Raw genomic sequence first — 16957 nt, forward strand, 5'->3', positions numbered from 1 at the left:
TTTCAATCCCTCCAATTCTCTCTCGGTTTGGGTTTCTTCTTTCTTTAAAGGTTGTAAATACAGCCCAAGCTGGTCTTGAACTCTTGCTTCCCACTCATCCTGCCTCAGCCTCCTTCAGCCAATCTTACAGGTGTGCTCCACAAACAGGTGCCGAGACTCACAACCCAACATGGGTTGAAGCATAGGGAGTCTAGTGGGAAAGTGGCCATGCTGTGGGGGGGTGGGGGAGATAAATGACCTAGAAGTGACAAGAGCTCCACAAGACCAAGAAAGCCAACTACCCAAGGCCTAGAGGGACCTGTGGATTCTCAAGCACCAACCAAAGACCATGCATGGACTGGCCCTAGGTCCTCTATGTAGATGTAGTTGATGGGCAGCTCAGGCTTCACGTGGGTTCCCTAGTAAGGGAGTGGAGCTGTCTCTGACATGGACTCTGTTGCCTGCTTCAATAACTTTGCTCTGGCAGGACTGTCTTGCCAGGCCACAGGGGAGGATGAGGAACTCAGTCCTGATGCAACTTGATGAGCTGGGATGGGTAGGTAGGGGGGCTCCCCTTTTCTGAGGATTAGGGAGGGAGAGAAGGGGAAATAGAGGGCTGAGAGGAGAGCAGAGAGAGGGCTTTGACTGGTGTGTAATGTGAATAAGTAAATTAACAACAACAACAGTAACAACAACAACAAAAACCAAAATAAAATAAAGGCTGTAGGTAGCCTGATCTCTCAGTCCTTGAAATTGTCCTCTTAAAAGTGTCCCCACAGTTCCATCTGAAATGCAAATTAGATACAAGGGATTCTATTGCCAAGCTTAATGTGTTCCTAAGGTTTATTTCAAACACGTCCTTTCCCTTGATACACAGCCTTTCTCTGTCTTGCCGTTGACTAATCCTTCAACTCTAGACTGCACAGCTTCATATAATACATTATAGATTCACCTTCGTGCTTGTGCCTCGTTCTTGCTTACCCAGAGGGTGCTGTCTCTCTCCCACTATAAGCTAGTGATGCCTTAGGAACAGTATATGTGCTGCAATCGCTGATGAAAGTGTTTCTCTGAACCATAAGTTTGAAGACAACGTTTCTCCCTTTGTTTATGCCGCCTGCCATTTAGCTAATTAATTAGCACAATGTGTACTTATAATAATGACATTTACCATTTCGTTTTTACATACTGTTGAACAAAAACCATTTGAATCCCTTCAAATTATGAAGGTAAATTCACAAATATATTCTGAGATTTAATAACTTAGGTGTTTGATCAAATGGGAAAGGAAAAAAGAAAATTTAAATATTGTGATAAGGGAAGAATATAGGTATCAGATATTTCTATATATTTGAGCTGTGTTGCACTAATCTTCAGGTGCTGGTATTAGAGATGCAAGTTGCCATGCCTGGCTGTTTGCAATCACCAGTGAGATCAGAGGCATTTACAGGTGTCCTAGTGAACATTCTGCTGCATCTTTTTATCCCTCCTTTTCTCCGTTCCTTCCTTCCTTCCTTCCTTCCTTCCTTCCTTCCGTCCTTTCTTCCTTCCTTCCTTCCTTCACCTCACAGCCTGTGGAGTTCTTTTGGTGGTTTGGGTGGTATGGAGCTGTTGATAGACACCTCATTATACTGAAACTCACAGTTTGATACTTATTTTCTAGTAAAGTCCAGTAGTTTATAAGAAACTTGTTTTTAGAAGGTCTCATGTTTTTCTTTGGTTGGTTGGGTTTTTTTTGTTGTTGTTGTTGTTGTTTCTTATTAAAATAGCTTTGTTCCACTTCCTAAGTTTGTGCTGTGCACTTATCTGTGCTTCTTCAGAGACTAAACATAATGACCTTATTTACCAAAATTCTACCCTGTGCCATGAGATCTGCAAAGTCATTTGAGTAAAGTCAAAGTTGCTTGATTTATAGTCCAAACACGATGTATAGATACAACCCTGAGACATACTAAAATCTGGCAGTCATCCCCTCACCCACTGTAGGGATAAAACTGTTTTCCTAGTGTGGTGAGAATTATTTACAAAATGCAGAAATCTCTCCAGGTTCTCAGCTGCCTAGTCCCATTACTCGATCATGGTTACAGTAAAAACGAAGAGGGAAAACATAGCTTTGGTAATATTTTAAATGAAATATATGTGGCTGAAGATAAATAGGAAAAAATATAAGTGGTACATTATAAATGCTGTGAAATTGGTCAATTCTGTTGTGTTGTGCTCTAAAGGAAAAGGAAATAGATGCTGACACCGTTGAGTGTGAAAGCAGGAAGATATTTGCATAACTTAAGGGGACTCTGATTTCCTTCATCTGAAGATCAGAATGCAAGCAATATGATACTCAAGATTTCACAATAGGGGAGAGCAAAATGTGATGCTCCATTTAGATTTTGGAGACATGTTCAATGGAACTCTGACTCTGGTACAGAAGGAATATAATTCAAGGCCTGTATGAAGAGAGTTTGGGGAATGAAATTTTCGCTCCTCAGCATTCCAATGGATGTTTGCCTGGATTTAGGAGATTGCCAGTTCGGGATCCATGTCTCCCATTGATAGGAGACATAGCTAGGGTCTCTCTCATAGATTCCTTGTGATTTCTATTGCTCTACCTTTCTAGTTCATTCCAGAGATGTCCCCCCTTCCAGTTGTTTCTTTGAGTATTCCCTTCCTCCATCCTCTCCCTTCCTGAACCCTCCTGTTCTCATCTCTATCTCCACTCTGGCCCCATCCTCTCCTCCTGCGCATTCACTGCCTACTCTACCATTCTCAGTGAGATTCATATGTCTCCCCTTGTGCCTCCTTGTTACTTAACTTCATGGGGTCTGAGGAGTGTAGCATGGCTATCCTTTTCTTTATGGCTAATAATCACTTAAAAGTGAGTACATACGATGTTTGCATGTTTGTACTTTCTGGATCTAGATTATCTTAGTCAGGATGATCTGTTTTAGCTCCATCCACTTGAGTACAGATTTCTTGATGTCTTTGTTTTTAATAGCTGTACAACACTCCATTGTGTAAATACGCCACATTTTCTTTATACTTCTTCAGCTGAGGGACACTTAGTCTGTCTCAAGGCTTTGAGTTATTATTAATAAAACTGCTATGAACATAGTTGAGCAAGTGTCCTTCTGGTATGGTAGAGAGTCCTACAATTTGTCCTGCTTACAACATGTGCAGAGGTAAAGATGGAGCATAAATTGAGGTAGTATTTAAATAGTGCCTGTTCCAGCTTGAGACTGACAGCATGAGAGGGAGCCCACCCTGACACTGCTAACGATATTCTGCTATACTTGCGGACAGGAGGCTAACATAATCATCATCAGAGAGGCTTTACTCAGTTATCTATGGAAACAGATATGGAAACCCACAGCCAAACATTGGATGGAGCTTGGAGAATCCTGCAGAAGAGGGGAAGGGAAGACTGAGGCAGCCAGCAGGGTTAAGACTATACCAAGAAAACTTACAGAATCAACTAACCTCAGCCTTTGGTGGTCCATAGAGACTGAACTGCCAACCAGGGAGCACACAGAGGACTGACCTAGGCCATCTTCACATTTCACAGTTATGTAGCTTGGTCTTCATGTGTGACTCCTAACAGTGGAAGCGGGGCCTGTCTCTGACCCTGTTACTTACCTTTCGGACCCTTTCCCCCCACTGGACTGCCTTGTCTACCCTCAATATAAGATTCACCTGGTCTTATGGTAACTTGGGGTGCCAGGGGTGGTTGATATCAATGGGAGGGCTTCCCTCTTCTGAAGAGAAACAGAGGTGGGTGTTGGGGGGGTGGTGAGGATGGGAGGAGAGGAGGGAGGAGAAACTGCAGTCAGGATGTAAAATTAATTAATTATTTATTAACTACTTAATGACTCTTGATCCTCAGGATAGCAGGAGTAAGCCTATTTATTCATTCTGATCAAAGATAGCAAACATAGTAGCACTTACTGTCTAAAACACTGTGAAGAATTCACTCTCATGGCTTCTTACTTGTCTCATTCTCTATCCCACTTCTGCTTCTTCTTCCTCAGCCACAAGGAGAAAATCAAGATGGATGAAACAGGAGTGTATTGATTCTGGTAAGAGATGATTCCTTATAGAGCCTAGGACTAGATAGTACATACAAGGGGGAAGCAGGAAGCCTGCTCAGGTTTTAGACTCAAGACTTCAGAACAGGAGAAGAATGGCTCCTTTGACAGATAACCTCACAATGCCTTCTTGCAGCTGCCGTAAAATAACAGACTGCGTTATTCCCTCATAATAGAGGTGCGTTTCTCACAGTCCTGGAGCCTGGCTTGCTGAAGATTAGAGTCCTGAGATTTGTTAATGAAATTGGTTCTCTCTTGATGTTTGGGGACTTACAGCTCTGTTCTCAGAGTAAAGTGAGGATATGAGATTCTGCAGGCCTCTTTCATAGACACCTCATTGCTATGAGTTCTGTTGATACCATTAAATGCAAGAGGCTTCGGGATTTGTAATAACAACAACAATGACAGGGAAAGAAAAAGACTAATTTAGTTTCACACGTGCTCCATCTCCACTGAAGGAATTATGGTAGATGAAAACTATGCTGAGAAGATGTGCAAAAGAGATTATATAGTATTCTCATGAGACCAGGCTGTCAGGTGCTAAGTTTACCTTTTTCATAGGTACCCATTCTTGCAGTAATAGATTATCTGTATGTATTTTGTGCATTTATGATATACCCAGCATCTTTATATTTAAATTTCATTCTTTGAAAATATCATACGTGTCTACACCTCATCTTTATTATATCTATGTATCACGCTCTGCAACTGCTAACTCTGTATCACACTCCTAACTCTATATTTTCCTTATAGAATTATTTATGTATTACTCTTTGAGTCCATATAGTGCTACCCATGTGCACATGGGAACAGGCCATCCGCTGTGGCATGGGAAACCTGCTAATGTCCACACTTCTAAAAAAAAAAGTGCATCTTGTTCTCCCAGCAGTTATCAACAGCCATTATTTCCTTGGCTAAGGTTGGAATCTCATATTCCATATTCTGAAATGGTCCTGTGTCTTTGGACATGTTGCTGAACATGTTCCTTCTCCAGCTGAGCACTCTGTTGCTTTCTCCACACTTTGAACAGTAATGTGTTTCTGAACAAATCACCTTCTGCAAGAAGAAACTTCTGTGACCAAGGTTAGGAACAGGGCACATCTCTGGGTATAAACATAAATATGAAGAAGGCAGTTTGACAAAATGAGCTTTTAAAAAATACGTTTAGATGCAGAGATTTTGTTTTCAAAATCTCCTAAATCAAAACAAGCACACACACACACACACACACACACACACACACACACACACACACACACACACGTGCTTTCTCTGACTGATGGAGTTAAAACCCCTTTTGTTTAAAGGATGGTTGTTTACTAATCACTCTCCAGAATAGTCCATCAGTTTCCTCATTACCTTTCACTGGACTCCATCTAGTGAAAAGTTTCCATCATCTCAACACTGCCTTAATGATGTCTGATCTTCAGCCACACGGACTTTTCAGTGCACACACTAAAACCTTAGCCAAACCACATCAAGCATTTTCCCCCTAGGGGAACTGCTTTCCCGTGACACAGTCAACTCTCAAAGGCCTCACCACTTAATTCCCTGACCTGGAGAATTAAGTTTAAGACAAGAATTTTAAGGAGACACAAACATTTCCGACCTTTGCAACCATAGGAAAATACACATCTTTTAAGTCTAGTGGCTTTTTATTTCATTTAAGCATGCACACGTGGCAACCTGTTTTTGTCTACTAAAATTTACAAGTATATTTTTTCTTGCATATTGCAAGTGTTTTGAGGCTTAGGAAACAATCATGGGTAACCTGTCCATGCCGTCTGGAATGCCATGAGTATGTGCTGAGCACAGGATATACGAACCATTCATGAGCAGACCAGGGGTCCTCTGGAAATCATCAGGAGGAGCATGCCATGGACTCTGATACCCTTGTTATCCTTGTAAGATGCTTTGTATTAGAGCTAATTCTGAGATAGTGAGTACAGTTGGGTTCTTAAAAGGAAGATTGTACTTAATTTGATTGAGCAAAATGTTAAGTTTTTGATGAAAGAATGTTCACTGAACTTGTAAGTTTTTTCTCTCTCAAAGTAGAAATATTTATTGGCCAGGAACTGTGAGTCCTGGCAAAGTATCACAATTAAAAATTGGTGGTAGATCCTAGAGATCATTGACAGCTTGAAAATACCTACCTGGTCCCTTAAAATTCTTCATCCTGAGAAGACAGAATTGTGTATTTTCATTGTAAGCATACAGTGAAACTATCAAACTAAACTCCAAGATGTCAATGATTGCATGTGTGGGCAGGAACTGCTATGATTGGCTGGGTTTCAGTTTTGAGCATCTGTGTAGGCCAAACCATATCCAAAAGTATTTGATCACACCCTGTCTCCTCCCAAGATACCTCAACCAGTCTGAATGGGGCAACAGCTTTCTTCACTGGATTTCAGTATGGAGCCTCTTTTCCTGTGGAATCTGCTGCATTACCAGACTTCAGAAGCCACGACCCCACAGGAGTAGGAGTATCTGTTTGTGAAAAGAAATGAAACAGAGTTGTCTCCTACAGGTAGTGGTTGTGGGAGCACAGTTATTTTACATAAAAGTTTTATTTCTTCTGTTAGATGGACTTTAGGAAATTTCTTAATTTATTTCTGGTGTATGTATATCTATTCTCAATTGTCTATATTTTATCTGTCTGTCAGTCTATCTATCTATCTATCTATCTATCTATCTATCTATCTATCTATCTATCTATCTGTCTATGCATCCATCCATCCATTCACCTGTCCATGTATATTTATAAAACAACATATGTATGTTCCCCCTGCCCATGAATATGCTGTAAACATATCTCCTAAATCCTACACTAACAAGAAAAAGGGAGAAGAGTATGTTACCTTTCTGGCTTGCTTCATTTTTAGCTGGTTTTTGTACTCCAATCTCAGTTTCTGGGTAAAAGAGTGATCCATTAGTTAGTGTAACATCTCTCATTTATGCACTGCAACCTTTGTCACTGGTAAAAGTATAAACACAACACAGACCTTTCTTTTAAAATTCACTTTGAAGCATGTTGTGGAGTTCACGTGGCCCGAATTCTCTCTTCATCTTTGCTCTTTGGTCCCTGCCCATCCCAATTACATCATTGCTCCTTCGTCTAGGCCTTACATCCGGTTCTTGGGTAACTATCCTTACACAAGAAAAACAGTCTGAAAAGTTAAAAGTTTTAGTGTTCAGTTTTAAAAAATGTTTCTGGACTGTGTGCATCTAAAGTTTTTTTTCCTTAAGTTTTATAGAGACAGGGTTTCTCTGTGTTGCCTTGGCTGTCTTGGACTTTCTTTGTAGACCAGGCTGGCCTCGAACTCATAGCGATCTGCCTGCCTCTTCCTTCCTGAGTGCTGGGATTACAGACATGTGCCACTGAGCCCAACTATCTGCCTCTTAGTGCTCTGAGGCCAGGTTTTCTAATTTAACACATCCTTGAGCCTTTACTAAATAAAATGAAAATAGAATAAAAATCAAATGGAAGTTTTCAAATTCTGCAGTAAAGCTGTGGCATCATTAAAATTTATTATATATTTTAACTCTTTAGCTTCGTCAAAATGCATTTGTTCTCTCTCTCTCTCTCTCTCTCTCTCTCTCTCTCTCTCTCTCTCTCTCTCTCTCTCTCTCTCTCTCTCTCTCTCACATCTCAGAGTATTTTAGACTCCTAATCACCCCAGTGAGATTTTTCATTATGGGTGAATATTCCATGGGATTCAGGCCCACTGCCACCTCCCCTTGTTTTAAATTTGGTTTTCTGTGTGTAAAATTCCCACTCCCAGCTGTGCCTTGTGTCTTAGAGGTTTCTTTGTGTCTAACTAAGGATTCATGTGTCAGAAGCCTCATGCTTGAAAAGAAGTAATGAAAAGTAGTGTTAAATCTTTGAGGAGCAGGAGCTACATAAAGGCCTTTAGGTCAACTGGGGATTTGTCCTTGGAAGAGAATGGGAGACAACACTCCCCTTTAATGGCATGTCTTTTCAGAAAGAATCACTTCCTCTTGTGCTTGCTCCTACCCTGAGAGAATTTACCATGGGACCCTTTTTATAGGTCAAACACATATGGCTGGCCAATCCTGGACTTTCAGCTTCCAAGACAGTATGTGGCCTCTTTTCCTTATACACATATATAGCCTTTAGTATTGCCAAATAATAATGAAAATTGGGCTGATATACTTTGGCCTGAAGGTAGTCAATGGAAATTTTCACAAATCAGTAATTTATGAAGTTTAAAGGTTACTTACCATAGCCATCACAGATTCCTGATTGGCTTCAGTAGATTCTAGTATCTGTGCTCACATAATACTTATCTTATTAATTAGTGATGCTTAGGCATAAAAGCAGTGCTTCTGGTGATTTTTATTACAGTATGATGTTACAATTATTCTATCTTGGCATTGTTATCAATATATTACTAAACTTAATTTATAAGTTTAGTCATAGGTACACATGTTTAGGAAAATTATGCAATTCATGTAAGATTACATAAATTTATTTGTATATAAAGTTTGATCTAAAAATATAAAATAAGAACACTAAAATTCAGTAACTTTGTAAAAATTAATGTACAGTTGTTTTAACAAATCTCTCATACTGCAATGAGAATTACTTATATTATTGGTTTTTCTAACTAAGTTTTAGATTATTGTTGCAATTTCTATGTTTGTGTTTCCTCCAAAATTTATTTTTTAATTTATTTTTATAAGACAAAGCATTTAATTTGGGAGTCATGGTTCCTGGCAGTTAGAGTCAATGACCATCATGGCAAGGGGTGTGGCGACAGGCAGATGCATCCTTTAATTGGAGGGTACATCTTGATCCATTGGCAAAAGCCAAAGAAAGAACTCATTGGGAATGGTACTGACTCAGAAACCTCAAACCCTTCCCCTATTGAAGAGCCTCCTTCAACAAGGCCACACCTCTAAATTATTTCCAAACATTTTTATTGACTAGAGACTATGAATTGCCATATCATCTCCTCTGGGGCGGGGGTGGGGGTGGACTCTCATTCAAGCCACCAGAGATTCAAAAGAATACCTGTTAGAGCTGGGGGCCGGAATAACAGGAAGAGTGGGTGGAAAGTTGGAAGAGAAGATTTGTCTGGTGTTCCACTGTAGATAGAGAAAAAAAAAAAAAAAAAAAAAAAGGCGGAGGAGGTGATCTACTGAGAATATAGGGGTGAAACTGATGGACTGGATTTAGAGGAGATGAGAGAGAGGTGAAGATACATGCAAACTACTAGTTTCTCTGGCCAGAGTGGTCTATGGCTCCCCAAGGAATGCCTGATGATTTTGGTTATTGAGATAATGGGATGAGTGGGTGAAGCAAGGTAGAAGCATTAGGTCTGTGTGATCATTTAAAGATGGGGGTCAAAAAGGAAGGGGAGGCTGCCACAGTGTTCTGCTACAAAGCTGTGGATGAGACTGAGGGAATGGCTTTGGAGGAGAAGAGAGAGAGATGACGTTAACCTACTTGCTTGCCTGTCCAAAGTGGCTTGTGGGTGTCCAGGGAATGCCTCTTGGAGCTGTGTGATGAGATACAGTGATGAGTGTAGGGAAAGAAGGGTGGAAGAGAAGGTCTTCCTCCATTGGGGGAGCCAGGGAAGGGGCTAGAGAGAAAAGGGAAGCCACAGAAAGTGGTCTGTTACAGAGCTGGGGATGAGAGCGGGCAACTGGATCTGGAGAAGTGGAGGGAGCAGTGAAGACCGACAGCCTACTGGCTTCCCTGGCCTGAGTGGTCCTCTAAAATTTATATTGAAAATTAATACTCAGTATTATGGTATTAAAGGTTTAAAGCTCTCTCTTCCTGCAGAAGTGTCTCCTAAAGAGTGTCAAGGGAGGAGGAGCTGGACTCATCCGTTCCTTTCACTTTCTCTTCTTTGTCATGTGTGGACAGTGTTTATCCATTTTTCTCTATCCTGTTTAGATTACTATCAGGTCCTTGTGCATGCAGGGTAAGTTATCCAGTACTGAGCTACAACTTCAGGGAAATTTAATGATTTCTATAACTTTCACCAACAAAATCTTTGCTTTTTATTTTTCTTGTCACAGAAGCTGTAGTGTATCACGCAGTATAGCCTATTGTCCACATATACTTACTTTCAAATGTTCATTGCTACGAGTCATGGGTCTGGTTTGAAGGATACGCTATTGTTACTGGATTCTCAGTGGGACTGCTGTCAGATATACTGTTGTTGCTTTGTGTTGAGGAGATTTTTTAACCTTTGAATCTCTAAGTCCAGCCCTTTTATGTGTTCCAGCAGGTAATACATGGGGTAGATGTTGGGGTGAGGTCTACACAGAGCACTGGATCAGGGCCCGCTCTCTTGTCCTCAAGGCAGGGCCCTGCTCTCTAGCTCCCGTATCACTATGGCAAGGCTGGCTCTTCTGCTCCCATGCCCTCAGGGCAGGGCCAGATCTCCTTCTCCTGTGTCCTTAGAGCAGGGCTGGCTCTCCTTCTCCCATGTCATCATGGCATGACTGGCTCTCCTTCTCCTGTATCCTCAGGGCAGGGTTGGCTCACCCTCTTCCATGTCATCAATACAGGGCCAGCTCTTGGCTCCTATGCCTTCAGGGCAGGACCAGCTCTCCAGCTCCTGGGTCCTCAAGGCAGGGCCATCGCTCAGTCTCCCATGTCTCCAGGGCTGGCTCACCTCTTCCCACATACTCATGACCTGTTTTGCTCCTGTTTAATTCGCCAGATTGTTACTGGCCATCAAGGCCTGGATGGCCTCCTACTTCTGTGGGTACTGGATCTTGTGGGCCATCAAACAGGTGGCAAGTGGAGGCTCCTCAGAGTCTTCATTGAGTAGCTCGCAGAAACCATTGATGTTGGCCCAGCTCAGCTTCTTTTCCTGGGGAACTTGTGGTTCTGTTGATTTGTGCCTCTCGAGTCTCTGGTTCCATTATGTGCTCCATCTGCCATGCCCACCCTCCTCGGTGCTGCCCCTACTATCCACTTCTCCATGATCCAGCTCTTGATATTGAGTGTAGCCCTGGCCCGTGAGAGGAAGTCCCTGAGGCCTGTGGTATGGGCAGTGCAGTCCTTGCTCGGCTCGACTTGAACAGCACTCTCTCCTCTAATGCCATCTCTTTGGCTTTTACTGTGCCAGGCTGCAACCCAAAAAGCAATGGCTGCAGCAGTGGTGGTGACCCAGGGTCCTTGTGAGCTCACTGGAGTGTGGTCCCATGGTTCTGTGGTGGGAGGGCATGGACAATCCACATGACAGGATTTTCTTCTTTCTGGGAAACACCAGCATTGTGTTTTGTAGATCTCAATATGGTCCTTTGGTGGCTGTGCAGTCACTGCTGTTCTGCAGACCAGACACAGTGTGTGATCGATACCATCTTGGATGATCTCTGCTTGGGTATTTCTAATACATTGCTCTAAGTGTTTCCTCCCAATCAGGCCACTCTTGAAGATGAACATTTCTGCGTAGCTCTGGAACACAATCCTCCTTCTCAGAATGCATTGAGAACCTCATCTTTCGAACCCCATGAACCTGCACCTGCCACCAATATCTCTGCTTTTTGCCTTAAAATTTACAAGTATGTGTATGCGTGTGTGTGCGTGTGTGTGTGTGTGTGTGTGTGTGTGTGTGTGTGTGTGTGTGTGTAGATACCTGGAGAGTACATGGATATAGAGTTATGGAGGGTATTAATTTGCTGAGGTGGACACTGGGAACTGAATCAGGTCATCTGCAAAAACAGTATGTGCTTTAACTGTACATTGACATCTCCAAGCCCTAATTTGTTATTGGCTCTTTACTATGGCATGGTTGGTTTTGTTGTTGTTGTTTGTTGTTTTGTTTTGCCTTTGCCTTGGTGCCAACTCTACTCAAGTGTCTCATAATCCTCTTAGAGACTTGATGATTATTTTTACACTTCCATGCAGTATGCATATATCTTAATAATATGTTTTTTATATTGTGAAGCAAATCACTGAGTTTAATTAACTTAACACAAGCCTACCAGAAGGAAAATTCTTCTTCCTATTTTCATCAAAGATATTCTCTGTAGTGAACACATGTGGACCACCTAATTGATTCCACTTGGGTATAATCTGTAACTATTTGGGCATTTTCAAGAATTCCATAATTATCACCTTAATGTACATACTTTCCTCCTGGTATGCTTCTTTCTCAACTTCTAGAGATAACAGATTTTCTGCGTCTATAGCTAATAATATATTCAGAGTGCTAACTCTTGCTTCAACAATAATTACTTTAAAGTTTTTAAACTATTTGTGTGTATGAGTGGTTTTCCTGCTTGATTATTCACAACATGTATGCCTAGTGTCTGTGGAAGTAGTAAGAAGGCATCAATGCCCATGAAATGCCCATATAGATGGATATAAAGTACCACATGGACACTGGGAACCGAAACTCGATCCTCTGCAAGAACAGCAAGTGCCCTTAACCACTGAGCAATCTCTCCAGCCTGAATAATTATCATTTGGCTTTTCTATTAGTTTTTCCCTTACCTTATATCTATATGGCCTACTACTGCATTTATCTATAGTTATCTATAAAATCTGTATTATATAAATGTGTCATCTATTATCAATCTCCAATGCACATACACATGCATGAATGTGCACATACACACACACGCACATACAGACATTTAAGATCGCTAATGGATTCTTTATGTGCATACAACTCACCTTTGTTAATCACACTTGCCTTACTTAAAAGCCTTCTCACTGTTAAGTCCTACTTTTTTATCTTGATATAATTGTCTGTTATTTGAAGACAGGGTCCCCCTTGCTTTTCTAACAGGTTAAGATCTCTGAATACAGGTTTATCTTCACATTCAGAATTTCCTAACAACTACTGCTTCCTTCATGCAACACACACTGGGGTAAGGTAAACGAGTTTGTGTTCCTTATTTTCCCAGTAAGAAGAGAAATGGATGGCATGGTACCTCCGCACTTAGACTTCTTTCTCTTCTGTTAGCTTTGATGACTTGGAACGTCCATCAGGTGGCCTTTGTCAGTTACCTGCCTCCCTCGCTTCCCCTTCATTGAGGTCCTGAAACCTTTGGGTTGATCCCTCTTCATTCGATGCCTCTTCTAATGCTTCATACCACTCCTGCGGTACCATGATGTTCCCAGGTCGAATTTTGTGTGTGTTTTTTTTTAACATTATTTCATTTTAAACACAATGCTCAGAACTTTTATATACATCCATTCATTCAAGGGCAAATAAAAATATAGTATCAATGATTTTAAAAGTTTATTCTGAGTTAATAGATATCTGAGATAATAAAGTTATTTTTTTCTTCAGGCTAAGAAAATAAAATATTCTTGAGTTTAAATGGGTTTAACATAGCATCATGGGTTCATAATGGAGTTATTTCCTTCTTTTCCAAGCACATATTATGCAAGATTTGTATATTATATTTGAACATTAATTAATATTAAATTTCAATGCACAACAGTGAATAAAATAAAAGGAGTGCCCACACCCTTAAATTTGTGTTTAAGAACAGAGCCAGTGCAGAAGTTTCCACTCTAGGACTTGAATTTGTTTCTTCCTGGGTTCATTGGCTATGAGTGTTGGCCTTGGTAGGATGTTACTCATGGCTTTTGAATTCAATCTGACAACACTGCTAAGCTTCTAGTGTTGTAATATTACTATGTTGCACCATCGCCCTTAAGAATAGTGGGATCGAATGGGAATTAAACCTTAAAAAATTCACATTGTTCAAGTAACTTAACCATCTGACTTGATTGACAAGAACAAATCTGGATAGTTCTTGTACTGGGCTCTTTGGTTACAAGCTGTGAGATGAGGGAACACTGGATTTTTATCTTTGTTCTACTCAGCTTTACAAAATGGAATATGGATCATAAATGCTTGTGATTTTTAAATAAATACGATATGTAGAACTAAGTATTATCATATATTAATTCATACTTAGGAAAAAAGAAAAATTATACCAAGTTAAAAATATAACTTTGATGAGGTATCTAATTTAAGGATGAAATTTACTCAGCAAAGTAGTCTTATTTATACTGAAAATGAGTCACTGAGTTGACACCTTGATTTTGCATGGGACTCTTGGGAGAAAATGTGTGTTTCCCTGGAATCTGTGTTACTGTTGTGTAACTGGAGTTTGCCAAAACACAACCTTGAGAACATCTTCTCCTGGCACTCCCTGCGTGGAGTGGAAAGTCGCTAGCTTTCCCAACACTGTATAAATTTTCATCAGCACCCTGTATAAATATTCATCGGCACCCTGTTATTCTGAATGGAATTTACATAAAAAATAATTGAGCTTTTTACTAGCGTTTAAGACACTGTTCTTCATGTTAAAACAAAGAACCTATTTCCAGGTTACAAGGGTTGCACTGTTTATCTATACACAAATGATTTTTGTTTGAAATATTTTATTGAATGTATACTAACAAAATATTTATGGGACTAATGAAGGGAAGTAAAGCACTCCATGCTCAGTTACCTTGACATTAAAGGACATTTTTAAACTGAAATACTGATCATTTTGTAGGGGTAAAAATATCAATAGTTAGTCCATGCCATGATTTTACAAACAGAAATGATTGCTCAGGAGGGCTGATTATTCAATAGAAATACTATTGAATTTGAAACAAAAAAAGAAGAAAAGAGACAAACCAAAAAAAAAAAAAAAAAAGTTCTATATTGAAGTAGTTTCGCACGGTTCCCACCCATGAAATAGCTTTGTCATGATTTTCTATTGGCAAACGTCTGACCAAGATCACAATGAGCTAAGAGGACCGACATTGTGTACTACACTAGCAATATTAGCCATTATTTCCTTTTTAAGATAGTTGAGTTTGGGCAAACAACATAACAGAAATTAAAAATCTCTAGCCTAATATCCTTATTAAAAATATGCAGTAATTACACAATTTTAGTCATAGGAGTGACTGGACAGAGGACTTTTACAAGTACAAGTTACTGCTTTTTGGAGAATGAAATTGAAACATAGCAAAGCGAGCCATACCTAATGCTCTTTGTTTGTTCTGACAGCTGTGTGAGGTAGTTAGGAGCATTTCTCAGCTACACCTCACACCTGTGAAAACTGAAGGGCAGAAAAGTTGGGTGACAAGCTCCACACTGCAGAAGCATGAGAGTGAGGTCAGCAGTGAACAGCGTAGCTTGTCTCCCTTTGCATCTGTCTGACCCCTGAAGCCTGGTGAGGGAAGGCAACTGGAAATGGTGTTGACTGTGTGGGTGGTGTTTGTGTGTAGGGTGCATTTTGACATAACATGATCCAAACGGATATTGGCAGGGCAAATATTTTTTAACCTAATTTTGTAGGTGAGAAGATCTATTTGGCCTGTCTCTGAAGGACAAGTGACTTTAGCCTTGATTTTGAATGAGGACTCTGGTATTAAGGACAAATTAATTTTTTAATGAAGATATCACTCAAACATAAGCAATAATTCATATTCTATTGTTGTTAAAGTAATAGCCATTACTCCATAAGGAGGATGTTTTTGATGCTTGTAGATGCATATTAATTTTATGTAAGTTTATTATATACCTACTTTTATTTTTTTTAATTTTTTTGTATTGGTATTTTTTTTTGAAGTTTGAATACACTATTATTTATTTTTTCATAGAAGTAGCTTATATGCAATAGTTAAACACCTTAACAAAACTATAAAAGAAGCTAGAAAAATGAGATCTATGATTTCATAATTTTAAAGTATATCAGCTTATATACAGGACTTCCAAATGTGGTGAGTATTCATTTGCCCATCAAAATTACAGAACATGGACCAGCTTAAAATGTTTTGCAAAGATGAAATTTAGTGTTGTGAAAGCAAATGTACAAGACTTTTCTAAAAAGTAGAGAACTTAAACCATCTTTCTATTACGTGTGTAAAACCTTCCTGGTTTACATTTGCTCCAGATGAGAGAGATGAATGCTGGTTCTCAACCTGCTTGCTCATTCCTCATTTCTTACGCAGTTTGCGACCCCAGTCCATGGAATGAATTTTGCTACTATATTCAAGACCAGTCTTCCTTTCCAATTTAAACCTCTCTGGAAACAAGCTTGCAAACACACTCCATGGCATGTCCCTAAGGAACTCTCAATTCAGTCAAATTATCAATTTAGATTAACAAGCACAAGTCTCCCCCTGCCACTTTGACACCGAAATGCTCATATTAAATTATAATGTTCTGCCCCTGGGCCCTGAACCCTCATTCTGTTCTTTCAATGATGCCGTAAGAGTCACTCTCACAATACTCCATAACCTTTAACTTGGATGTCTTTGTAAACTAAAAAAAAGTATCAATATTTTCAAATTAGGATTTTTTTATTCAAACAGTAAATATATCTTATTCCTTAGCATTAACTCCAAATAATTTATAAACTATAATATACTAATTATTAAAATTTTCTAATTGCTTTGACCAAAATACCTTGACAGAAACAAGAGAGGAACAGTGTACCTTCATTCATGGTTTTAGAAGGTGTATTTCATCAGGCCTGAGAAGGCACAGAAAGTTCAAGCAAGTCCACTCACAGGGACAGGATTGTGTGTCAGAGCTAGATTCTCACATTGCCATAGGACTAGGAAGCAGAGAGAGAGGGTGACAGGAAGGATCCAGGGATAACATGTGTCCAATGACCTTCTAGATATGATGTACTTCCAGAAAACCCAACTGCATCTCCCAGAGATTCAGGACCCCACGGGGACTGAGTGTTCAAACACATAGGAAGCAGGTGTTTGGGGGAGGGCATTACACGTTTAAATAGTAAGTAGCATTGCTATAATGAAATGGATAAGAGAAATAAAGTAAAAAGCTCCAAGTTCAGGAGTGTTTATGTCCTTCCACCTGTGATCCCAAGAGTTTCCATGCTGCTCCTGAGCATGGGGCCTGGGCTGGCCTGTGGTTGGTAATGCC

Source organism: Acomys russatus, chromosome 8, assembly GCF_903995435.1.
Source record: "Acomys russatus chromosome 8, mAcoRus1.1, whole genome shotgun sequence".
NCBI classification, from domain to species: Eukaryota; Metazoa; Chordata; class Mammalia; order Rodentia; family Muridae; genus Acomys; species Acomys russatus.